The sequence below is a fragment of the Anser brachyrhynchus genome (genome assembly GCF_964034855.1).
Source record: "Anser brachyrhynchus genome assembly, chromosome: 5".
In the NCBI taxonomy this organism is placed as follows: Eukaryota; Metazoa; Chordata; class Aves; order Anseriformes; family Anatidae; genus Anser; species Anser brachyrhynchus.
This window is the reverse complement of record NC_137699.1, coordinates 45,994,728-46,022,718: the sequence shown is the minus strand read 5'-3', so window position 1 is coordinate 46,022,718 and position 27,991 is coordinate 45,994,728. Positions and strand designations below refer to the sequence as shown.

General features: G+C 35.8%; 2 long non-coding RNA genes across 2 annotated transcripts; both read left to right on the top strand.

Annotated features, from left to right (window-relative positions):
- The first annotated feature begins 25 nt into the window (after positions 1–25).
- Positions 26–9,849, top strand: LOC308195556. The gene is made up of 3 exons (XR_013951610.1): positions 26–1,587; positions 2,758–2,821; positions 3,375–9,849. It is a non-coding gene; the product is annotated as an uncharacterized lncRNA (long non-coding RNA).
- A 4,831-nt stretch (positions 9,850–14,680) lies between these two features.
- Positions 14,681–25,403, top strand: LOC308196717. The gene is made up of 3 exons (XR_013952364.1): positions 14,681–16,912; positions 23,545–23,867; positions 24,063–25,403. It is a non-coding gene; the product is annotated as an uncharacterized lncRNA (long non-coding RNA).
- Positions 25,404–27,991: the final 2,588 nt, after the last annotated feature.

The following is a 27,991-nucleotide window of genomic DNA, read 5'->3' as shown; positions in this document are numbered from 1 at the left end:
TAAGAAATATGATTCATTTTTAAATGAAGAGTTATATTCAAATGTAATACACTCAGGAATATACTGCACCTATTATTAGCACTTGCTAATGTCATGAGTCTTGCTATTGAAATAACCTTTCAGTCATGAATTATTGATCATAGCACAAAATTTCCATTTTAGAAGTCTTTGTCTTGGTTTTCAGAGTTTGTAGGAAAAAAAATGCTAGGAGTTGGAAGAGTATTTTGTGCGGATAACTTCTCCTGGAATGTTTCTTAACAGAGTTCAAATTCTGGATAAAACAACAGTATACACAGTCTTTCTTGCTTAGCTGTGTGGTAAGTGTTAATAAACTTTGTAAAATTAAAAGAAATACAAATTAAATCTGAACAGGATGTATTGCATCAAATATGTACTGCACTGTTCTGAGACACTGAGTTCAAGCAAAGTTCAGTGGCTTACTGCTTCAGTGAAGAAAAACATGGGCATGGAATCAAGCTTGTGTTAGCTGAAACCTATCAGAAATATCTTCTGGCTTCTAAACTATTGTGATTTAATATGTGTACCTTACTAAAACCATGGACAGTGGGTATGAGTTCTACATCTTGCTGAGTGCATTCAACTCCTCCACAGTAATTTAAGACACTTACAGATAATTCTAAGAAAACTTTACAAGCAAGTACTAGAATGTCTCCAAGAAAGATGACAAAAAAATATTTTGTGAATAATATAAATAGTAGCTTTAGGTTCATATAATTAAAATCTACATTGCGTTCTAATATCAACTGACTGTGTCTATATACTAAGTATATTTTAGGAAATGTTCAGAGAAAACTTGCAAACTTGCAGTACTTCAGAGTAACCTGTCTCTAAGCTTTTTTTTTTTTTTTTTTTTTTGATCCATTTATTTGGAGATTGCCATCTTCATCATACAGCCACAGAGCATAAGTAGTATTTAACAACTAATAAATTAGTTTTCTAAACTTGCTTTACCTCTCTTTGGAGAATTTGTCTTCAATGTCTCTAGTTTCTAGCAGTGCAAAGACCTATTCTTGGCCTCAGAAAGACCTGAGAACCACCTTCAAGTCTTTGATTAAAAGATATGGTTGCAACTATTTCAGTGATGGGCTACCATATATTTGGTACTTACAGTTCTAATTATCTCCCGTTGTGTCCTAGAAAACAAAATATACATTCAGCACATGTTGAAAGTACTACAAAGCTTTTTCTAATTTTCACTTCTGTAACATACTCTGCTTTATTTCATCACCAGTTATGACTGATGCATCCAAATTCCCTGCTGTAGCTTCAGGGAGAGGAATCAAAACCTTATCTGGATGGTGTCGAATTGCCCTTCACTAGAGCAGGCAATCATCTTCTGTGCTAATTAAAGAACATTCTTCTCATCCTGGGCTGCCAGAGGGATTTTGTTTAGAGGAAAAAAGGAAAAAAAAAAAAAAGTTATTTATTGTAGTCTCTTCATCCTCCCTTCTGGCTGCCAATTCCTCTTCTCAGACATGCTCAACAGTCCCTGGTTCACTTTCTTTTCATTCTTTCGTAAATATGAATATGCTGATGATGGTTTTAAGTGAAGCCTATGAGATGAAGGTTAGTCACAGTTTCTATCTCTACATAATGTGTTAGAATGCATACTCACAAGAAAAAGGCAGGCAGATAAGAAGTAGTAAATGAAAGAAACTGAATGGAGTCTGTTGGTGAAAAAAAAATAATAATAATACTAATAATAAATCAGTAAGTCACAGAGAACAACATTTGACAGAGGAGAGAGATCAGGAGTTTCAGGGAACCTGAAAAGAAAAAGAGATTGTGGTTTGATACAAGAAGGTAAGGGGGAGAACTCTAGTGAACTTTTCTCATGATTCCTGGCAAAACCTCAACTGACAAGTATATTCCAGATAGTATAAAAAAGCTTCAAACTTATGCCCAGTGAAGACAGTTATATAGCCATGCAAAGTGACTCAATGCTTTTTTTAAACCTGTCTATTGTATGCATGTTTATGTGAACATATGCATGTATTTAACACTTGAAACCTACTGTTACTCTTTTTAATACAGTTTTTCTTTGAAGATGACACTTTGACTTTTTAGTCATTTATATGTGTAATGTTACGGTACATGTGTTCTGATGACATAAGCTCAGATTGGATTCTGTCCAAAACAATTAAATTCAGAAAGGAATTTTGACCAAAAAAAAAAAAAAGGTGAGAGAAAAGTGTTAACTTTTTTACATGAAATTATTTAAATTATATATATATATATTTAGTTTTGTTTTTGTCTCAGGATCATCTCAATTCTCATAAAGAACAGAAAAAAAATGTGAAAATAGATCAAATTACATCAAAAGATTTTGTATTTTCTATTTTTTTTTAATTTTGAAGAACATAATGAAGATCAAGATGTGCTGTGAGCAGAGGAATAAATTAAATCTTTTCTAAGAATTTGTGTTTTGTTTTGTTTTGTTTTAATATAATTCTCTATTGCAATAACTTAAACAGTCTACTTGACATTTTCATTGCCTTCACCCATTCTAACTTCTGATTCCCTCCATTTGAAATCCTCCCATTTCCACAAGGCCATTAATTCTCCCAACAGCACTCTAACTTACCTTCTGCATCCTCAAATCATCATCTGGGAAAGAAGCAGATCATTCTGGTGTTGCTTTCGATGATACAGTATTCTAAGCAGATCTTCTGAACTCAGACTACTTTTTTTTTTTTTCTCAAATAAAAGTGTTCATCTTCTTTACCCATCTAACAGATTCCAATTATACTGAAAAGCAACATAATATCCATAGGACTGGAACCATTCCCGTGTATGTTTGGTAAGGACTGAATTAAAGTTTCAAAAATTATTAGAGTGGGACTGATATATGGAAAAACAGGCTTGGGAATGAGCAGAAAACATTTATTTAAGAAATCAACTTCAGATGATCTCTTTGCCACAAATAGAATATTACACTACAAAATAGGAATACATATATTCTTAATGAAAAATTGTTTCCCCAAAGTGTATTCCTCAGTGTATTCCTGAGAGAAGAAAATAAAAATGCATCAAAACTGCATTTGGAACAAAAATGTTTGTTTCAAGAGGAGATAGATGCTTGAACATTGTTTGGTACAAAACTTGTCAATGTAAGAAAAAATATATAAGGTATAAATGAATATTTATGAATACATCTATGAGGAAAAAAAAAAAGGGGGGGGGGGGGGAATGATGTTTCCAAAAGCACTTACATGGCTCTCATTTTTATTCACATTCTCTTTCCTCTTTAGAGAGAATTACTGAATATATCAGTACATATATATATATATATTTATATATGTATAGTGGGGGCCTTCAATTTAAACTGGCTTGTTCTCCATTTTCTTTTGCAGGCTGGGTCAATATATTTATTCTTGAGAACTGTGTTCTACTGTTGAGGACAAGTTATTCTTTTTGTGGTAAGACCATCTGGTCATCCATCATTATGTCAACCCTTGGCTTTACTCAGCTGGTGACTATTTTCTTGCCTTGTTCAGTAGAGTGAGTTGACCCATTCTAATATGGTTTCAAGGGAATCCATCAGCTGTTTTCTCTGTTGTATTATTAATGGGATTTATAAGAGCTTTTAGTTTTGTTTTGATTTTCTTATTTTTTTTTATTTTTTACTGAAGAGCTGAGTCTTCATCTACTGAATAGTTAGACATTGATTAGTTTTGCTGGATACGAGTTCTGCCTACTTTTGTGTGCTTTGCCATATCTTTTATTATCCATTCATAATTTTTATTGTCACATTGACTTAACAAAATGGGCTCATAATGAAAGCTTGTGCTTATTGAGAAAGGTTTTTGATTATTTTCATTTACTGAGATCAGTGAGTTTTACACATGACTTCAAATAGAATAGAACATCTCTGTGTGCTATTTACTATTTTTACTTGCTTTGAGTTAAAACAAAGAGATTTACAGAAGTAATAAGCTTGTTACAATTACAGAATTGTCTCATTTCATGGTACTGCTATGAGGAAATGTTATAAAAATGTTTTCAGGAAATTCTACCTTTTCAAGATTGTTATTGGAATAAAAATAGCTTCTATCTGAATGTACTCCATGCTGATTCAATATTTAATACATCTATGTTGTCAGCTTTCTTTATCTTTCTGTCTACTCCCAGTTCATAGGAATGAAAAAGATTGAGGCCTTGTAATTATAGCTGACCAGAAAGCCAACATTTTCTGTCAGGAGGGATGAAAATTCCCTTTTGTTTTGATTCATATGGTATTTCCTACCTTGGAGTTTGGCTTCAAGCTTTGAACCTTAAACAAACAAAAGCAGTAAGTGAAATTCCATGCAAATCGTCAAGTTTGCCTCTGTGAAAATAAAGAATATTAAGCTTGCAGTTTTTCTTTGGAGGAGAGAAGTTATATTATTATTATGGCATAAACTGGTCATATTAACTACACTGTTGATGCTGAAATGGAAATTTCTACCTAACTTGATCTCAAGCAAGGAAAGTAGATACAAGGGCTGGAAATTAAGTTTAGACAAAATCTTGTGTCTGAATTTCACTAGGGCTTTACATAATGCCTCAAACCACATGACTAAGTTTAAATACCCCAAACTTAGAAGGCATGTAATTTCATCCCAGTCCAACCTTCTGCAATTCTGACATATTTTAAAACCAGATTAGCAGGTATTAATGAAAACGGATACTGAAATTTAGCATATATTGCATGTTTTGGCATTTCATCTCAAAACACTTTCACAAAGTTTTACTGGAAGTAAAATTTAAATTTAGCACTGAAAAAGATGGAAGGATGGAAAAGAGTTTTCTGTCACTGATAATAGAAGAAAACATATGCAATTGTGCAATTATGTTGCACGTGTATGATTCTCAGTCCATACCAAACTTCTTTTTATTAAGAAAATACACACCTCTACTAGTTATGACTTATCACTGTCATTTTACAGTTGAATCTTTGGTTGTATGTGTCTACTGATATAATTGACAATTATTCCATCCAAAGGCTGCTGCAAAGACAATTATCTTTGCTTCCTGTTTTAACTGTGTCACACCTTGTCTCTTGGCTGCTATTTTGCTATCACACCAACACAGTCTATTTTTCTTTGCTTTTCAAAACCCTTAATGATAAACTCTCAGCCTGTGTAACATCTCCTACTCAGTATTAGGTCATTTGCTTCTGTGAGATTCCAGCATCATTTTCCAGTAATGATTTTCAACCTATATATTTGGACTTTTACTCATGATGTTCCTTTATAGATGAGAGGATCTTTTAAAAAGTCATCCAGCCACCTCATTATGTATCTCATGGCTTTAATGATATGGATATTTGGATAGAAAAAGGGCTAATTCATCCAGTTGGTTTGTGAATCTTGCCTTTGGTTGGCCTTGTCTGTCTTTACAAGACTTTAAAATCATAATGTCTCAAAAATGTCAATACACTTTGTTGAGGAAATGTCAAAATGAACTGTTGCGACATTTCTGTAAGACATAAAAATTATGATTCTACCAAAAGTAATTTCAAATTCAATCCAAACTTATCACTAGCCTTGCTGAAACTTCAGATTTGACAGGGGTAGGTTGCTCTCTTCCATGACTCTCAGGTCTTTAACAACTTTTGTAATATTTCTCTCAGAAATCAGTATGAAACTTCTAGTTATGTGAAAACTTTTATTATTTACTTACTGTTATCGTCTTACTGTTACTTAGTGAAGTTTTTAATTTTAGTTCTGGATATCTGGACATAAAGACATCTATTAAATGCCTCAAGAATTCACGACATCTATTAAATGCCTCAAGAATTCACAATCTGTGGAATGTATGAGTCTTGTTCAGAGGTACTAATCAATAAAGAGATTATATTGTTTTGTTTTCTGAAATAATTTTGTAAGTGCATGGATGAGGTTTTCAAAAAACATCTGTTTCCAGTTTTATCGTCTTTCATTAGAATCAGACTAGTAAGTACGTACATGAATAGGTATGTCTTTACAAATTATCAATATGCCTTATGGAACTATACATAATACATAAGAACAAACACACTGAATTGCATAGAGCCCTTACTATTAAAAAATTGTCTTTGAATGATGTTGTTAAAATTTTTGTGATGTTTCATTCCCACTGGATTCAGTCACCACTTTGATGGGTATTCTGCATTATGATATCTTAGGGAAGCTTTGGGTCAGTTCTGCAGCTGTTCCTCTGATGATATGTAACACTCAATTCTGTTTCAGTGAAGGACTGTAATGAATACCAAAGTATCAATCACTTGTACATCCTGTATAATAATCCACCACATCTACATTGTCATATATCATGAATTAAGATTACGTAAGGATAATCACCTCAGAACCTGGATGCCTTGATAAGGAGAGAAATGAAGTTAAGTGATAGTGCTAGCTTTTATTTGAATCACAAATAGAATTAAGGTGTTAAGGATGGAGGAGGAAGCCAATTAAAATTCCTTTCATTGATTTTAGGATCTTTGAAAAGCAAATAACTCAAATGTAGAATCTTCAGTAGGATGAATGATGAACAATGACATGAAATAGTTGTGTTGCTATTCTATGTTGCCATTATCTTCATTGTTCATAGGTTTCATTAACTGAGTCTGTGACAGAAATGGTAAAAATACAGGACGGGTCTGCAGTTCAATGATGGAACCAATAAAATGCCACAGTTTAGACTTCAAAAGTCAAGAAAGAATGACAGCAGAATGTAGGCTATGAGAACTTTGTAACTGGACATGTGAATGGCCCAGCCACTTAGATATGGATATCAGATAGAAATAACCAGAGTAACCCAACAATATGAACTGAAAAAGTGGTAGTTTTTCATTATTTTTGAACAAGCATTTGGTTTTATTTAAACTGTGTTGCTTTTTTTTTTTTTGTGGTTTGTTAAAAAAATCATTTTGTAATTTTGACATGTTAAACATTATTAGAATTTATGATTCTGTTAAGCGAAATAAAGAAGCAAAGAATGTTATTCAAATAAAATAACATAAAACAATGAAATATATATATATATATATTTTTAGAGGGGAAACGTAACCCCTATTTTTAAAAAGAGAAAAAAGAAGACCCAGCAAACTACAGGGCAGTCAGTCTCATCTCTGTGCCTGGCAAAATCATGGAGCAGATCCTTCTGGAAATTATGCTAAAGCAAATGGAAAATAAGGAAGTGACTGGTGACAGCCAACATGGTTTCAGTAAGGGCAAATCATTCCTGACAAATCTGGTGATTCTATGATAAGGTTACAGTGTTGGTGGATAAGGGAAGAGCAACTGACATCATCTACCTGGACTTGTGCAAAGCATTTGACACTGTTCCCCATGATATCCTTGTCTCTGGACTGGAGAAATGTGGATTTGACAGATGGACCACTTGGCATTGAGGAATTGACTAGGTGGTCACACTCAAAGACTTGCAGTCAGTGGCTCAATGTCCCAATGGAAATCTGTAACGAGTGGTGTTCCTCAGGGGTCAGTATTGGGACTGGCACAGTTTAACGTCTTTGTTGATGACACAGATAGTCAGATTGAGTGCACCCTCAGCAAGGTTGCCAAGCTGTGTGGTGGGGCCGACATGCTGGAGGGAAGGGATGGCAGCCAGAGGGCCCTTGACAGGCTTGAGAAGCGAACCTGTGGAAAACCTCACAAAGTTCAACACAGCCAAGTGCAAGGTCCTTCATCTGGGTCAGGACAGTCCCAAGTACAAATACAGGCTGGGCAGAAAATGGATTGAGAGCAGCCCTGAGGAAGAGGGTTTGGAGGTGGTGGTTGATGAGAAGCTCAACATGAGCAGGTAATATGTGCTTGCAGCTCAGAAAGCCAACTGTATCCTGGGCTGTATCAAAAGAAGCATGGCCACCATGTCAAGGGAGGTGACTCTTCATATTTACTCTGTTCTTGTGAGACCCCCAGCTGTGTTCAGCTCTGGAGCCCCAGCACAAGAAGGACATGGATGTATTAGAACGGTCCCAAAAAGAATGCTCCCTTCCAATCCAAACCATTCTATGATTGTAAGTTAATAAAATAAAATCACCTTCCTTCCAAAAGGTTTGCAGTAGACTGAAGAGACTGCAGGTCTGTTTTTGGCTGATTACCACAAAATAATATATGTCTTTTGCCTGGCACAAGAAGTTTGGTGGTGTTTTTGTCTGTTTGGTCTGTTGATTTTTGTCACCAACGTTTTCGATTTTATGTCAACGTTCATCTAATTCGCCATTTTATTTTTAAGAGTATCTGGGAACAGCAAAGAAACTGAACATGATGTTAAATATGTAGACATATTTATGTGTGTACATAATTCATATTTCCAATGTCATACAAAGAAAACTCATTTTTAGAAAACAGGGCTGTATTATGATTTTTGTATGATTTTTCCTTTTTCTGTTGCATGCTAAACAGATTATCTAATTTTTGCCATGAAGTTTCCTCCTTATTTTACCACCATGGTAAGTGGACCTCAGAACTGAGTTTGCAGAGACATCGGTAGATAGGATGTCCTCATTTTCTTCCTATATAAAGTGGGATCATACTGTCATATGTTCTTTCTTTATTAGCTGTTCAGCTTCTGGATTTCATGCAACCACCTGAGCTACTCAGAGAACTTTAATTTCCAAAACCTGGGCAGCCTGCCTACCTTTTCACACACTTAATAAAACCAGACAGAAGGAATTACATACTTAAAAGGGAAAAGGAAAAAAAAATGCTTATAGAAAAAGTAACAGAAGGTTGTTATTCTAAAGAGGGTTCACATTTGTTTCCAATATGAACTTTGAATATAGCATGGAAAATTGAAATATTATTTTTCTTTGAGAGCTGTACCAACACAAAAATGAATGGAAAGTGTGATTCAGGATTGCAGAGAATACCTGGCATACAACGTCAATATGAGTAATTTCTAAGCAATTACTTCTTTCTACCTGGTTTCATTTTCTTGGGGTAAAATAATTGTCTCAGCATTGTTTGGTTCCTTTTTTTTTTTTTTTTTTAATCATATATATACTTTTTTCATCCCAGAGTAATATGTAATGCCACTTCTATTTTATAAGCTGCGTGGCTTTGAGTGTTATCCAAAGGTCTGGAATAATCAGTAAGGACAAGGAAATAAGTGGGGAATATGACTTCTTCACTTCAGGAAGAAACAGAACTCTGTGAAATGAGTCTTCTAAAGAATTTAGAAATGGTTTATCTCTATTTTTTTATTTCCACTCGGATTTGCCTGATTAAGACACAATAACATGCAGATTTAACTATACACCAGATGCCAAGCAGCAGCCAAACCCATCCCTGTGAAAAATTATGATATGACAACTTTCACTCGTTTGTTACTTAACACGCAATGACATTTGCTTTCTCTTGCATTTCTCACCTTTTGGGGATACTGCCAATCAAATCCCTTGCCCATTAACTTGATGATAAATCACTGGAATTTTCCAACAGTTTCCCCCTCAATTCTCCACAACTTGGTATTTGTCTGTCTAGGGTTCCTTGGAAATAATTTAATTGTTTTGAATGTCTCTGATGAGTGATAAGAGCAATGTCTAAGCCTCAAATTATAGAATTCAGGTAGGGATTTTTTAGCAAGCAATGTGTCTGGACAGCAACCTAGAGCTTTTATGTCCAAGGAAGCCAACTCCAAATATGGAACAATTAGAAACGTAAATTGTTTTAACGTTTTTCACAGGTTATAAATGAGCTTTTGTATCTTGTTTCCTTTTGTTCTCAACTCACCACTGTATACAATGGTATTTTTTATTATAATTATTTTATGACATTCATAAGGGCATTTCAATGTGACTGCTGCTATTTAAATTCAAATTCAAACATTTTCCTAGCAAAATAGGACTGGACTTCTTTGCATGTTCTAGATATTGAGCCATGAGAAGATACATCCAATTCTACTAAAGAGAAAATACAAGTCTTCAGCACAAAGGAAATGACTCCTGTTGTTACTAGAAGCTCCTTTGTTCTTCAGTCTTTGTTCAGAGGACTCTTTCAGTGGACTGTTATATATGGGTTTATGGTAATAGAATAAGTTGGATTATTATGATACACCTATATACCAACTTGTCATGAAATATCAATGATGAAGCATCAAACGACTTGTCAGCGAACTTTGATGAACTGATGATCATTTCAGAGCTCTTAACAATCTGCAAAACTGTTTGTCTCAAAGGGCAAAAGGCTGCTCCTCCACATTAATTTGACTACCTATGGAATCTAAAACCATAAGTAAAGAATAGTTTAAAGTTAAATAATATATATATATAATATATATATAATATATATATAATATATATTATTATATATATAATATATATAATATAATATATTAATATATAATATAATATAATATATAATTATAATTATATATATAGTATATTATATATATAATATGTATAATATATATATTATATATTATATATAATTATATAATATATAATATATAATTAATATATAATATTAATATATAATATAATATAATAATTTATAATTATATAATATAATATATTATTATATATAATATATATAATATATATAATATATATAACTATAATAATAGTTAAAAATACCTTAAAGAATAATGATATAGCTGGAAAAAGTTCACAGTCTTTATGGTGAAGAGTTCACATGCATGTAAATCATGATGTAAACAATCAAGACTGTGAAAATGAGATCTGTTTTTCATAAATAATTTTCAATGTGTGCTTAATTTATGCTGTTCCTAGTGAAACCTATTCACTCTAATATTCATGGGAAATTAATAAAAAAGGGACATAATCACAGAAAAAAAATAATTTATTTTTAAACATAGAGTGTGGATTTTGCTTTTCTTGATGACTAGTAACTGAGCCCACCCTTAAGTTTTCCATGTGAGTAAAGCTGGAAAAATTTACATTTGAAACAGTGGAGGTCAATGAGAAATAGGACCTACTCCTGTGTCATTGAAGTAAATGGTAATTTTACCTTTGGGTACAGTGGGCACAGGACCATGTTCACTGTAGTTTCCTTTCAACTTTTTTTTTTTTTTTCATTCACAGTAGTTTACAAGTATTAGATACGGTCTTCCAACATGTGCTGGTCTGTGTAGTTCCATTTTTATGTCTGTCCTCTCTGTCGGAAAAAAAAAATAAAATAAATCACAGATTAACTGAGATTTTCTGTGTTACATAGAAAGGAATTGGAAATTAAAAAAAAAAAAAAAAAAGTGGGTATTTTCCAAGATAAGAGAAGATATTAGCATGGGAATAGGTATGCAGAGAATTCTGGACACAAGATACCTGTCACTTTTACATCTCAAGTGGGCAATATCACCTTCTTGTCTTCCCATTGAGATGCTCTTACTATTCAGTGCCCTTTCAGAGAAGTCAAGACAGCTTTCTGGCACCCTTTATTTCTTTATTTCTATTTATGTCTATTAACGCTTATCAGAGACAGGAGTGAACAAAATACAGCTGGGGAATCCAAAAGATTTAGCTCCTGCAGATGTTTCCTGAGCATAGCTAGAGTGTTTTAACATTTAGAGTTTTACAATTTTGGCCATTATTCTCCAATTGTCTTCCTTTCATTTCCAGAAATTTTCTGGGCTTGTTTCAATTTGACCATATTAATACTTCTAACTGCAGACATAAGAGGAGGCAATAATCTGGTGTGTACATCCTAGCAATTCAGCTGTTTTAACTCTCATGTGCTTCGTTACGATATACTAGCATCAGTGTCCCATATGTATTTCCCTCTCTGTCAAACCAGCACTGTGGCTTGTTACAACAGATGGCTTCACATTGTGCAATGAATATATTTTCTCTTTTGTAAGTGCACCGTAGCCATAACGCCCAGGGTGATGCAGGTAGAAATAACTCTCAGTCTGTCAAGCTTGTCCAAGAATCCATGGGGGCCGACTGTTGTGTTTAGAGTGCATTAGTAAGGATGATTCATTCTACAGTATGTGTGAATTCTCACTTTCAGTTCAGACCTCACTTTAGAAATCTTTTTTTTTTTTTCCCTGTTCATGAACTCATCATTTTCTATACAAATCTCCCTTCCCATGTATCCTTTCAATAATTAAATTATTTGGGGTGGGGGTGTGGGGGGGCGGGGGTGGAGAAGGATGGGGGGAGGGAGAGGCAGGAGTGTTCTTCTGAACCTTCTCTGTAACAGTAATTATTATTTCGGTTTGTTTCCTAATAGACACGAGGCAAACAAACTAATATAGAAGACACAAATTTCAACTAGTAAAATCTAGTAAAAAAAAAAAAAGACATTTTTGAAAGTGTTGCCAATTATTTTCCTGACTCTATCAAAGTAGTAGAGTCTCTACTTGTACCTGACATCAGCGATGTACAGTTATCTGAGAGGATTGTTTGGGTCTAAAATCTGCAGTCTTTCATGCTCTGAGACGTCTGACCTGAGATAAGAGAGGAGTATCACAGATTCACTTTCACCTACCTCTGAACAAGGAACTTGTATGGAAAGAGGATAAAGCTCTGAAGAAGGTAATCTCTCTATTCACTTCTTCATTACCATTGATATTGTCCCAATTCTTTGCAATGGCTTCTTACCCTAGTTGTGAAAAATAGCAAATCCATCACTGCAGCAAATGTAACAGATGCAAAGACATGAGAGAACTGAAGGGAACTTACATTTTTATCTGCTACTGAAGGGGTAGAGAAAAATAAAAAGATGGATCTTATTCCAACTAGAAAATTATCAACTTGAATTGAATATAGTTTGAAATAAAAATATTTGTCGATCTTCACCAAGCTTCTTTTTTGTTAAAGAGGAACGTTTTAAACTCAGTTTAAAAGAGGATGACAAGTTTGTTTATAAGCATATGCCATAGATGAGAAAAGAAAGAGAGAAATCAGCATTGTGTTTTAACTTTTCTTATCTTTTTATTTTTTTTTTTTTCCCCCTTAGGAGATGAGGAGAAATAATTTGACCTGCTAAAGAGGAATCTCCAGTCCCTCTTGTGAGAATTATACTAAGGAACTGATACTGAATATAAATAACAATAGTAAATCTGCTCAAAGCTTGAAGCAGGTCATAAAAATAATGAAAGACAGTCTAGAATGGACAGGCAGCAATTTTTACTGCATCATTTTGGAATGATGTTGAAAAGTGGAAGTCCATTGTGGTGTTCCTTGGAGGTGTTAGGTAACAATAATGCAAAGAGTTTTAGCAGAGGTATTGAAAGATAAGGGTCAAAGGGATAAATAGTTACTATATTTTTGTGTGAATAATCCACATTCAGATAAATTGAACTCTTTTAAAAGAACCGGTCCTTGAAAATAGGCCCATAGGTAACCCACAGCTACTGATAAGGTACAATAAAGCTAGAAACAGAACAAATCAAAGAGAGGGGCACGTTTTGGTAGAAACAGATCTAACAGGAATGTATCAAATAGAGGAGACATTAAACAAGAGATGGGCATTACATATTCTTAGAGGCAGGGAAGCAAACAATGAAAAGAGTGTTCTGAGATCCTGTACACATGGAATCCACATTGCTGCTGGATCTCAAGGTTGTTTTTTGTCTACTAGTTGTTTTTTTTTAAACAGAGCCATATGTCTCACACATGAAAACGTGGTGAATTAATATATTTCTGTAATACCTGAAAATGTATAATATTTAATACCTTTAGAAATATTAATAACTTTTATAACAACATACTACAGTATGTAAATAATATCACCCACATTTATAGTGAGGAAAAGTTAGGCACAGAGAGATCAACTGACATGTTGAAATCACAGGGCACCTCTTATTTAAAAGCAAGTATAAACTCAGATGTCCTATACCTAATTGGTCAATCAAACTATATTGGTCTATATCATAGATATATCATCTATGATGAGATAAAGGCAGACTTGAAATAAGTATTTTTACTAAAGTAAGTAAAAGAAAATGCAAAGAGGAAAAAAAAAAGAAAAAAAAAACTTTATAAAATATACCTTGTAAAAAAACAGGGCCTCATCCAACCTGGTATTGAACACCTCCAGGGATGGGGCATCCACAACTTCTCCATGCAACATATTCCAGTGCCTCACCACCCTCTGAGTGAAGATTTTTCTCCTAACCTCTAATCTAAATCTCCCCTCTTCTAGTTTAAAACCGTTCCCCCTTGTCCTGTATTATCTGTCTGAGCAAAAACTCTCTCTCTCCATCTTTTTGATAAGCCCTCTTTAAGTATGGAAAAGCTGCAGTGAGGTCTACTCTTATACAGGAAAACATCCCCAGTTCTCTCAGCCTTTCTTCATAGGAGAGGTGCCTCAGCCCTCTGATCATCTTTGTAGCTGTCCTCTGGACTTGTTCTAATCCATCCATGTCCTTTTTGTGCTGGGCACGCCAAGCCTGGACGCAGCACTCCAAATGGGGCCTCACAAGGACAGAGCAGAGGGGGACAATCACCTCCCTCTACTCCTGTTTTGATGCAGCCCAGGACGCAGTTGGCCTTCTGGGCTGCAAGCACACACTGCTGGTTCATGTCCAAGCTTTTTCTCTACCAGAACCCCCAAGTCCTTCTCTGCAGGGCTTCTCCCACTGTATATGCTGTCATAAATTTAATTATTTAAGAAAACTTGCCATGATTTTTTTTTTTTCTGTTCAAGTTGCATACCCTAGTTCAGAATACTAGGCATTATGTTAACCGGGGCATAACAAGAACTTTGAGAAAAAGGAAAATGCTTAACAAACAATGAGGTGCAGAACTTCTAGTAATAATAATGGCTATTTTATGATTTGTAATGAACCAGGTGAGTGATGATACAGAATGATATAACTGGGATGATGTCGGAATGATACTGGAAAGTGGAAGTCAGTTGTGGTGTTCCTTGGAGGTGTTAGGTGACCATAATGCACTGGAGCCATGAAGGAATGGAAGCATGTCAAACATATATCACAGGACTGAAAGGGGAATAGAAAACCTTTTAATTACTTATCTGAGCAGTAATGTAAATCAGGCAGCCAATGAACTACTACACCAAAAGAAATCTAAATTTAAGTGAAAAGAGTTGACAATTTAAAAGCAGATTTTTATGTCTATAGCTCTGCATCTCAAATTAAAGCAGTAAGTCCAATGTGTAAAGGTGTGTGATCTAGTCACATATTTATACATAGTCTTCTCTGAACAAATTATAGACAAGTTTACATAAAGTGTAATGAAAGTCACAGATTTGTCACTTTTTCTGCTTTGTGTCTAAGCATAGTGCAAATGTCCAACTTTTCTTTTATAGAGCTGCTGCATCCAACATTAATCCAATTTGGAAAATAAAAAATGGAAAAAAAAATAGAAAAAAAAAGAAAAAAGTTTCTGTAAAGGCAGAAACTATCTCAAAGTAAACCTTGTATCACTTTTTGGCAGAAAACAACTTTTTGGTTTGCAGATGACCTTAACCGTGAAACATTTTTTTACAGTGGTCCTTAAGCCATATATGTTCTACATCAATTTTTCTCCCCCCATGTTTCATTTACACACCTGTATATATATCCAGAACAAAATTAGGTCACAAGTAATCACTTCTTCTATCATATTCTAGATAATGTCTGTGTCTGGTCCCCAGATTGAACCTTTCTCAGGGATGAACTCTTATCAAAAACCATGGCAGAAATAAAGCCACCCTGCTACACCAAATGCTCTGGATGACTAAAACTAACAAAGCATTATTATAAAAGGTAACATACTAAGTTGGAGAACTTCCCATCCATCTCCCCGCACCCGACTCCACCCCACCTTCATCTATTACAGGAATGACTGGCCAACTTCTGACTGCTTCAGTTGTCAGCTCAATGTAAGAGCTCCTCCTGCTGACCCAAGCCATCACAATATAATCCTACTGATCAGGAATCAGGAAGGAGTCTATTTTAAAAGCGGCACTGCTTTGCCAAATAGCAGTGAGTCAGGCTAAAACTAACAGAGCTGCATATGATTACTTGAAAAAAAAAATGAAAAAATGAAAAAAAGAAAAAAAACCATAAATATGTAAGCAGAGTTTTGAAGAAATATTCCTAACTCAGAATTGAAGAAAAATTATTAATACTGAAGTTTTTGCATTACATTTCCTACATAGGTATGCAACCCTTGAGGCTTTTCTTACTTAAAAACAAGCAAGCAAGCAAACAAAAAAAAAAAAAAACACATCACTGAAAATGATTTGCTGCTTTGCGAGAGTTAATACTTATTTTTGCGTAACTGGTAAATTCAAATAAACCGTGTAAATATCCATACACAAATAGCAAATGAGATCAAGGGAGTACTATGTTATAAGCATTAAAGCAGCATAGGAATATGAACTACACCACAGCAGTCTCCCTATGACAGGATAAATACATATGTCACTTGTGCAATCCCAAAACAGGAATTAGAGCAACAATGCCTTTGTGTTACTGATGTCATAGCAGCTGTAGCAGCTTACACGTTTGTCTTTTCTAAGACTACTCTTGTGCAGTCCTTTAGAAAGAGGTCAGTACTCTGATGTTAAGGTGGAAATTCCCTCTGGTGTCCTGCCCTGTGGTCCAAATAGCAGTGTACACTTATGCGATGATCACTTTGTTAATGCATTTTTAGATCCACAGAGCATTACAGCACTTTAGCTCTGCCCTGCTTATTAGGCTGAACAATGAAAGATCACATGAACAACTGAACAGTTAGCAGTGCCAAAATAGCACCATTTCACCTTCTGCTTTCTCTACAGTTTTAAAGAGATCCATTGTCAGTGTAATTCAGCAATCATGTTGCAAAGACACTGTTTGTCTTTAAAATAGCAACACTTAAAACAAAAATTATTGTTGTTATCTCTTTCAGACTGAATTTAAACTTCAAGCAGGTATTTCCTTTCATTTTTCTCTTTCAAGAGGAAACCTTGTTGGAAACATGGGACTGATGACAGGCTCTTGAGAGGAAGAGGTAAGTTAAGATGACAAGAACCATTCTGAAGTATTTTAATGGTGGATCATCCAGGGGAATAAAGCAAGATTAGGGCCTTATATCTCTAGTGGGTACTTCAATTCACATCTGACCTGCTGGATGCTAGTAAATGTAGGTTATCTTTGTTTGGAATGTTGGCCAAACTCTCTCCAAACAATTGAGGTATTATTCATGGGATATGATGTTATGAGCAGGAAATGATTCTATGAATACCTGATCTTTGAAGAGGTGAAGGGTTTACCTTTTTGTTTTGTTTTGTTTGTCTCGCCTTTTTTATCTTTTCTTTTTATGCAGTTTTAAAGCTGGATGACATAATTATTGTCCCAATGATACTGCACTGAGAGAAGCCAGCTGACAAAACGTTGAAGAAAGATTGCAAAGCCTCAGTTTGAAACATAATCTCAAATGTTTAAACACTTAAATAAATAAAATAGTCAGCTCAATGTCAGCCTAGAGCCTTGGCAGAAGAATAATGAAATGATCATGTGATTAGATGTATAGGTGTATGCATCTAATGTATACAAAGATATATAATACTTTGTGTTGTATATCTCCCTGTCTCCTTTTTTTTTTTTTTTTTCTTTCACACTGCTATTTTGCATTGATTTTGGCCCTTTGCAAAGGACCAAAGACCAAAGGATATTTTCTCCAAGATTGGGATTAAGCAAAAAGAAAAGAAAAAAGGTTTCCTGGCTCCTTTCACTACATTGCTTAATATGATTTAGCTGGTGCAAGCAGATTTCTAAACACCTTGAAGGAAGATACAGCAGTAGCATCTCCTGTTATGCTGTCTTATAGCCTTTCTGATGACATATTGACTATGTAAATTAGGCTTCTCTAAAGATTTTTCAACTTTCTAGTCATCAGTCCCACATAATCTGGCTGCCATTAATATTGTATATCTATATTACAACCTAGGCAGCTTGATAAATTCAGCTTTCAACTATTTACAAAGCTGAATTCACCCACAATTGCAGTGCAGCTGATGTGTCCGCAACCACCCAGTTTCAGAAGTACCTGCTGCTGCTAACTAAGATGCCAAAAAGCTTTGACTGGTAGTAGTCCATGCTGATCATCCACTGTATTTAGCCTAAGAATAGCTACTGCTCATAGCCCGGCCACAGCAGTCAAATACAATGGGTGGGCTATGTTATTAATTATAAAATGTAATGTCACGGTAACACTAAAGTTATCGGTGTCTTGGTGAGGTCTGATCTGTTCAGTATCTGCAACACAGCTCTTCACAAACAAAGGAAATTCCAGGAAGCCTGTGCACTGATCCCTTAAGCAAAGCCATTTCAGGAGAGAGAATAGAGCATAAAAACTTTCCGATGACTCTCTATCCCTTGAAATGATGCCACCACTGAATGCATGCCAAACTGCTGATGAAACTGGTGTGTAAAAGGCTTGGTGTACATTGGAAACATGTGAATTATGTCAGCCAGCCTGGTTCTGCTTGGACTTTTGTCCAGAAAGGATATCTGTTATGATTTCCTATATCAGAACACAATAGACTGGAAAATAGTTTAAGGAAAGATGGAATAAGTGAATCTGGATCTAAAATACACAGTTGTCCAGCTCCTTCTCTGTGAAAAAAGTTTGGATTCAGAGTCATCCATTAAGATTGGCAGTCTGTTGTCTTATGATTTCTTCAGTGGAAGGCAATATAGAATGCCTCTGAGAGACAGAGGTGGTCTAAGCAGTGCTTTCCACGTGTGTTTTCCAGTTCAGTAAAATATAGAACAATAAAATATAAATAAATAAATAAATAACCTTTGGTAAACCTCATTCCTTCCTCTCATTCAAGAAATTTTAGCTTGTATGGTTGTTTTCATCTAAAATATTTTGGATTTTGACCACAGCAACTTGATTCTATTGATGCTTTATAAAAGTGGGTAAAATATATAAAAAATGGAAACTTTTTATCAAAACAGATAGAAATTTGATCATAACCTCTGCTTTAAACACTAAAATAATTCTGGCAGATAATTTCAAACATGCCAGAAGGACTGCCTTTTAGCCTTTTACTGCAGCTAGTTCTGTTCTTGTGGATTGTGCAAGCTGGAATGGGTTGCTCAGAACGTTGCTGAGATTGTAAGTCCTCTTCAAGTACAGATGTATGAAGCTGTCTACAACATTAGTTGTAGAAGGTTGTTACATATTAAAACTCAATGGGCTACAAATTTAAAGAGTATGCACTGTCAGAAAGACAGCTTGTTTTTTTGGTTTGGTGGTTGTTTGTTTTTGTTGTTTGTTTTCTTGTTCTTGTTTGTTTTGTTTTGTTTTGGTTGTTTGACTTATTGTGGGGGAAAAAAATGTTTCCAGCATGTTCTGCTGTCTTCTTTGCCCTTAAGAAGACAGTGACCTTCAAGATGTAAGCTGTTCATATACAGCAGCTCTAAACCCATCACTCTGACAGTTGAGAGACACTGAGCTTTAAGTGACTATGCTCAGAGCTGTGTCCAGGCAATCTCTCTACATGCTGCTTTTCTGCAGATTAGTGAACTACTTCATTTTTCCATACAACTCCCTCTACCTGCTGGTACTGTTTGCTCTTCCAGGCTCCAGCTACATCTGTACTTACTGAAATGGCACTCCTAAGCTACCAGTACACATAATAAGCCTTTCCCTGGAAAAGGCTTAAAGTGCCATAGCAGTTCCATCTTTACCTAGGCTGGTCTGAATCAGGTGGCCAATAGACTAGCAACACTCTGCATGGACCAGAGGAGCACTGACCTGTCTTAGGAATCAAAGCTTTAAAGTATGTTTGTAAGGAAAATGAGACTACTCTTGTCAGCAAAGTCTGTGGAAATGAAAACCCTCTATTCCAGGCAGCCATAGCATAGGGATTCAGTCAAAGCTATTATATCATAGGTGTGCATTAAAGTTATGTGCAATATACCCTCCACAGTTGCTATGAAATGCAGCTCCTTCTTTGAGCTTACTCAGACAAAAGCACCCTGGAGGCCATTAATAATGTGTAGCACATGTTAATTCTTACATCCAGCTCACTCCTTCTGAACTGGAGTATGGCTCTATTAGCCTTTTCTACTCCTTGTCTCCTTCTGAACTCTACAGCTGCAGAATCCATAAGTTAATAAATGGCTATCCGTCAACAAACAAACAAACAAACAAAAAACTTTATGAAATAATGTTCAAGCTAATTAAGAGCAATCATAGAATCATTAAGGTTGGAAAAGACCTCCAAGATCATCTAGTTCAACCATCCCTCTACCACCAATGTCACCCACTAAACCATGTCTCTAAGCACCATGTCCAACCTTTCCTTAAACATCCCCAGGGACGGTGACTCCACCACCTCCCTGGGCAACCCATTCCAATGCCTGACTACTCTTGCTGAAAAGAAATTTCTCTTAATTTCCAACCTGAATATCTCTATATAAATATCTCTAGATAAATTCTTGTCTGGGAAACAAACAAACAAACAAACACCATTAAATAATGTATCCCAAAGTAAAATCTAGTCTAGGAAGCATATTTGCTATATCACTCCTTTCATGCTGTCATGTTCCTTTCTCCAGGAATAACTATACTATTTATATAGTGTGTGTATAAATATGAATATTTACATAAAAATATATAAGTATATATATATTTACATATATCTATCAAAGTTCTCATAAGTATTCCTTGCTGTACACTGGATGCTATAAAATCTCACTTATCCTTGGAGGGAGAGCTGACTGCAGGGTGAGTGTACAGTGACTGGCAGTGTTTTATGAAACCTGACAAATGTAGGTGTAATAACAATAGACATAGAATGTCAACATCCAAAGTTTTCTGGCCAGACATTTAATCTTTTATGACCTGGAGATGCTTATTACTCCTTAAATAGATCTCCCAATGACTATTAACAGATGCTTTGTATTTATACAGGCTTATTTACATGGTGCTAGAGAAGTGAATGGCACCATTTAGAAAGAATATATTAAATATTGAAAAAGCGAGGAGAACAAATAATATCTCTCTTACATGAAAAGATCTTCCAACAAAATGAAATGCTTTTTACAGTTATTTGCATTAGCATCATAGCTGTGTTCACTCTTCCAGAACAGTCTGCAAAGGGACTGAGTCAGTGACATCATTGTCTTATTATGGGCACGGATTCTGGGCTGACGTTCGTCATCCTGTCAACAGCAAGTGTGACCATTTGCAGGGCAAGGACATGTCAGGACACCTGGGACACATTTGTATATACAGCCTTTTCCTGCTGTCTGTCTGCTGGCCACTTAAACTTAATCCCTCCCATGTGCCACTTAAAGTCCACAGTGACTTTAAGGGTGAGAGAAAGGAGGGGAGGGACAGGGGGGTGGGGAGAAGAGGAAAAAGTGTTGATAAGAGAGTACAATGACTGGAACGTATAGATTGATGGGAGGGGATGTGGCAGGATTAATGCTTGTTATGTGAAGAATCTTCTTAGAGGCTCAGGAGAAAATTATATTTAAAAAAATAAAATAAAAAAGCAGGAGGAACTTAAGGAGTTAAGTAATTTGTGATTTCCAGATTTTCTTTGTGACTCTTTGTCATTTCATATTTTAATATTTTACCTGTTCTTTATCTTTATACTGCTATCATTTTGTATATACACACACATATGTATCTATGTGTACATAAACCAGAAAACAGTTAACATTCTGTTTCCAGTAAGTCATGTATCTGCTTTCTCACTACATCTGACTAAATAAATTCAGTTCAGCTGCTCAAGGAAAGTAGGGACACTGATTGTCATTCCTTATTTTTGAATAAATTGTTGATTCTTTGTACACGTGAAAAAAAAAACTGTAACAGGGTATTTGAGTTTCTTTTTCCACAAATGGTCAGAAGCATTGATCTCTTTAAAAGTACCTCCAGTGGGGACATCCCTTCAAAAGCATACAGTGCAATACCAGCTTCAAGATTCATAATACCAATTCAGTATTTCTTGTACCAGTTCCGAGAGAACAAAGACTTTCCATATGAGAGTGACAAGATTTGAAATAAATAATGTGCTGATGTTTATGAACAGAGAACATTAGATCAAAATATGAATTTATTCTTTTCATTTATGAATAAGCCACTCAAGTAAAATCTACACCCTGTGGAGTAACTCTAGGTGCCTAATTGCCTGTAAGCAAACCATTACAACATGATTATTCCATCAGCTGCAGGGAGGACACAGTGGGGAAAAACAACTTGTAAGTAAAGTTTTCACACCCCTGCCTGGTGGTGAACTCCTCATCTGCTTTTCACATTCTAAATCCAGAATGTGTCTCTTCTCACAAACTCCCAATCTCACAAAACCCCTAGTGCTGGCATATGCAGCACGCTGTGCTGTGGCAATTGTGCCAGATAATTAGAAACAAATTTAGCCCTGGTATAAGCATGCACATAGTTCCCAACAAAGCCACTGCCTTTATTAAGAAAAATGTGACAATAAGAAAGAAGTTCTTTGACACTTATAAAGGTGTAAATGTGTCATCATACAGCATCAACAGATCTCCAGCTCTTCTTTTTTATCTTCACTTTGGCTGTCTCTAGAAGTAGCCAAAGAGTGATGACTGCAACAGAAGGTGGAAAAATTTGGAAAGCAATGCAATGGCAGTGATTAAATATATTATTTTAAAAATATATATTTTATTGACAGTGAGCGTTTTGTGGATAGAAGATAATCTCTATATTTTTTCAAGACATATGAGTACAAGAGTATAGATAGAATCTTCTTAGAAGTGTCACTGTATTGATTAACATCAAGCTTTATACTGTTTCCTTCATATTTTATCAGTGTAGCTACTGACTTATTAGTTTCAGGCTACAGAAATGGATTATACAGAAAATAAGAAAAATAAAAATAAGTTCAATCTGGTGCTTTTCTAATCTCTGGTTATCTAAAAAGATCTGTAATCAAGAGTCAGTATTAAGACTGCTGATAATCTATGCAGAAAGAGAAGTGCGCTAAGGGAAATGTCCCTTTAACCCAAGCAGTACCTCAAAGAATAATGGGGGATTTGCTCAGAAAAGGCAGTGAGAACAGACTTTTCGGAAAATTTTCTGAAACTTCTTCTGTTTGGAAAAGATATAGTAAAATTAAGGCCAGCTGGAATTCAAAAATGCAAAACTAAAAGTAAATATGAATATGTATTTATGCACATGCATATAAATCACTATATAATTTCTTAACAGTTAAAGACTGTCTTAAAAACTCCAGGAAATTGTACTAGTCTTCATTTCAATTTTGAGGAAGTATAAATAAATCCAGAAGCAATCCATCTCCCCCACCTGTTTCTGTAGATTAATTGATTATTGCTCATTATCCACAAATTTGATCACTACAGCCACACCTTAAAAAAGGTCAAGGTTGATCCTCTTGCTTATGATGTGTCATGTCTTCTTCTTAAAAATAAAAAATAAAATAAATAAATAAATAAAAGCAACAAGGAGGACAGAGCTGCTAGTTCACTGCCTTTTATAATCCTCATGCCTATGAGTACTTAGTATTCAGCTCCCTTATGATGGAGACAGAAAATCACAAGTGATTACTACTTGTTATGTGACTCATTAAACTAGGATAACTCAATTGCTTGCAATAACATATTCTCACCTTATTGTCTCAGCATCTGCTGTATTCTGTCTGCTGGACACCACCAACCCTGAGCCAAGGGATCACCTGAGAAGAATGAGATCTTTGAGATCTAACACATGAAAATTCCACGTGACAAAGAATTCAAGGAACTCAAATTGCATTTAATGACATTGCATTGCTTCATCTTAGACTTCAACATCAGACAGAGGAAAATCAGAAAATAGAAATTAAAAAATAGACTGAGTCTATATGTTGAATGAAGATGTTTATCTTCATTCAATTACAGCAATTACACTAAGGAAACCTGGCAGTGAAGAGAATTACTCATTCTTTTCCTGGGGAAGAGATTTACAGGTATGTCTGCCTCATTTTTACTACCCAGGTATCCATCTTGTTAACCCTGATGGATTTACCCTTTGTGCTTATAGCCTTTTTAAAAGTCATAAAGAGATTCATAAAGAGTTTCTGGCTTATGTGATACAGTTCTTAACCCATGGGGAAAGACAGAAATGTTTCTACGTTTTCCAGACACTATTTTATCTCCTACAGGCTTCCTTCCAGAGGAGGGTGACGAAGATGGTGAAGGGCCTAGAGGGGAAGACATATGAGGAGCGGCTGAGGTCACTGGGCCTGTTCAGCCTGGAGAAGAGGAGGCTGAGGGGAGGTCTCATCGCAGTCTACAACTTCCTCGCGAGGGGGAGTGGAGGGGCAGGGGACCTATTCTCCGTAAACACCAGTGACAGGACCCGCGGGAATGGTGTTAAGCTGAGGCAGGGGAAGTTTAGGCTGGACATCAGGAAGAGGTTCTTCACTGAGAGGTTGGTTGCACACTGGAACAGGCTCCCCAGTGAAGTAGTCACTGCACCAAGCCTGTCTGAATTTAAGAAGTGATTGGACTGTGCACTTAGTCACATGGTCTAAACTTTTGGGTAGACCTGTGCAGTGCCAGGAGTTGGACTCGATGATCCTTATGGGTCCCTTCCAACTCGGGATATTCTATGATTCTATGATTCTTGTCACTATGCTTCTGTGATAAATCTCAGGACAATATAACTCTACTGTTTACCTGCTTAGACAGTGACACCCGCTAGACAAATGATGTACAGCACCTGAAAATATATATAAAAAAAAAAAAAAGATAAAAGAAACAAGAAACAACTTAAAATAAGAGGTACAAGTGTTATTTTGGGTAAAATCTATTTTCATTTAAAATGTTTTATCGGCTTCCAGAATGCAGAGTAAAAATAATTTTCTCCAGTCAGACTTTTTATTACTTCTCTGTTACACCTGAACATTACTTAGAAGCTCAAAAAAATAAAATCACCAGAAACTCTTATGCAGAAGTAATGTGCATAACAATCAAAGGTGAGATCCAAAACAGCACTTAGGCATCTACCATACAATTAGAGTGCAATTTAAACACTGAAATCCAGATGGGTGATCTAAAATACTCCATTTGCTCACTCACATATCTGAGAGTCCTTAAGCATCTAAGTTTCTTAACTGCATGTGTCACTGCACACATCCAAATATGTCACCCTCTCAGCTGAATGGAATATCTAAACTCACATCCTCCCCACCCAGTCCATCTGCGATGCAAAACAACGTGTCCTTGTGCTAAGTCCACCCATTGGCCCTGTGCTCTGTGCTTACTTCATGCATAATGACAGCATCAACTTCTGTACATTGCATAGCTCCCACAGACACTTCATTCGAAAATAGGTCAGGAGAAGGCGGCAAGTACTTTCATAGCAAGACTGTTATGCAAAATGTGTTTAGCAATATCACCTCCTCCTCCTCCTCCCCCTTCTCGCTGGCTATCTTCTGAAAGTGAAGCAGGAGACAGTTGTCTTTGCTGACACTTAGATGGCTTAGGCAGAGAAGTGCAGGCAAAGCATTTTGGTTGCAAATCTTAGTTCCACAGAACCTAATTTGGACTGTGGATAAGTGCCTAAATTCAGGAGAAAGACAAAATTTAAAGCTTCTCTCTCTTTGCCATTTTCTGGTCTGTAGCTTAGACAACCACAATCCCAACATATTGGCTGATATGAATCATGTTTGGGGGCTGCACTAGAAAGTTTAGATGTCCCACGCTGCACCATTAATTCCATTCCTGAGACTTGCATCTAATTTTGAGGAACTGTATCCATGAGCAGTTTGTGTAGCCCCAGAAAAATATCCATTTAACTAAGGAAACGTAAAAATAGAGGATCAGTCCTCTTCTACTCTATGTTCTGTGAACCTCCCCTGCCCGTACTGCCTTCAGCAGGAACAGGAGAATCAAAGCAACACAAAGACCTAGTTTTGTTCATTTTATTCACGAAGATTACAATGACCTTGACATCTCTGAGAAATATTTCTGTTTCACAAAGCCACCTGCAAATGAAGCAAGGGATGCAGTGATAAGACAAGCCAACAATACTCATTTTATTTTTACAGACAGTTCAGAAAAGGTAAGTTACATGTAACACACACACACACACACAATAAATAAATAAATCCTTAGTTAATATATTTTCCCAGTATTCTAGTCAGTATCTGCTTTATCTCACTTCCTTACAACCCTATAGGCTTGCAATTAAATTGCAATTTATATTGCAGTCTAACAGGTGGCCAAAGTTGTGCAGAGGTCCAGATCTGTGTCCTTTGGAATACTCTTTTTGAAATGCAAACAGTGACAATATAGTGAGAAATTTTTGGAAAGGGGTGAATGTATTTCATTTCATCGATGAAATTTATATTATATCTTTTATCTTTATCTCACAGATTTTCCCTGTAATTATCTGACAGATAATTACTGCAACTGGAATTACTGGGCCATGAGCTCACAGGTTCTAGTCCACCTCACTCATGCTGCACACCTCCCTTTCGAATACTATGTGCTATTTTCCTATTTAAAATCCTGTCCAGAAATGAGATATTCACGTTCTCTGAACCAAAAGCCTTGCAAAAGATTCATTCATAGCAACATTCTTTCAGTTTTGTTAGCTTTATTTTCAGAGTGTTGAAACAGAGGCACAGAGAGGTAGTATAAATAGCCCTATGGTTACTGAATGAGTTAGAAAAGAAATCCAACATGAACTTTCCTGCTGTGGCCATCAGATTACACTTTCTGCATCCTGAAGCTGGCCTGCTTTTCCAAGTTCTATTCTTGTAATATTCAAGGGGAAAGACTTAACAGATTTATTTTTAATGAAAAACCTATGTGGTCAATGGGTATTAACTTGGACTGAAATGTTTGCCAAGGTCCATGCTAAAGGCTCATTGACTCTGTCAAAGATACAACAAGCATGCTGATCTGTGTTTTCATTTTATTTTTGTTTTTCCATTTTCAAATCTATTCCTGACCCTCAGAACATTGAGCAGGACTCCCTGTAGCTCTTTTTAGGTATCACAGTGTGGGTGCGTGCATACCATGGAAGTACTGATAAACGAGGCCAGGTATATTTTAATAACCTTCGATGTGGAAGGTATTTGTGCACCACTCTTACACACAGTCAGTCACTGTGTATCTTGGCAAAGAAAGATCCATTTCTGAGGAAAGAGAACTATTTCCATCCTTAATAAGTCATTCCAAGTTTCCTGTGATGTTATAAATAATCAGGCAAGCAGCCGGCTTTATTCTCCCTAATTTGATATGGCAGACTTGGAGAGCAGAAAAGTTCAGCCTCAACATAAGCTCTAGAGTTGGACTTTGACCAAGATTTCCCCCTTCTCTCTCCTAATGAGATAAAGTTTATCATAAAACATGCTTACCAAAGGCAGCTGAGACAGGGCCCAGGCTTCACATCTATTTCCTAGGAGCCCCCTGCTCATAGTCAATCCTGCGTGCTGCATGCATGAGGTCACAGCATGCTGGGCTTGCTTTGGGGAGCTGGCAGCCAGTCTGACAGTCTTAGCTAATACACTTGTCATTTGGGAAAATAATAATAAAAAAGTGCTTGCAAAACAGTTTAAATTAGTTTGTGAGTAATTGGAAAAGGAAATATAGAGTCACACTCTTTTATATGTGTGTCCAGAAGGCAGTGAGGTGATGCACTGAGTACCTGGGTTACTGGCAACAGTCAAACATGCTCATGACAGGCTATCTTTTCAAAAATGGGGAGATACAGTGATATTCTCAGAACTTTCAAGAGCTGCATGATGCAGAGACATAAGGGGGTTGCAGAATTTATTTTTATTCATGAAAGAAGGTCAATTGAAAGGGCACATTGCTTCATAATTGTAAGAGAAACAAGAAAAATCTGTGATTATATTAGAACCTGAGGAAAAGAAATATATATATATTTTTTAAAGTATGCCTCTGCAAATGATGCTTTGCAACCTTTTGGGAAAGTTGTTTAAGCTGTTTCTAATTACCATTCAATTGCAAAAGAGGTTGAGTAAGTAACCTCCTACCTATATCTTGGAAATTTCAGGAAAATTAATTAGATAATGTTATTGAAATGGCTTGTAGGCATTCTATAATACTACCACAG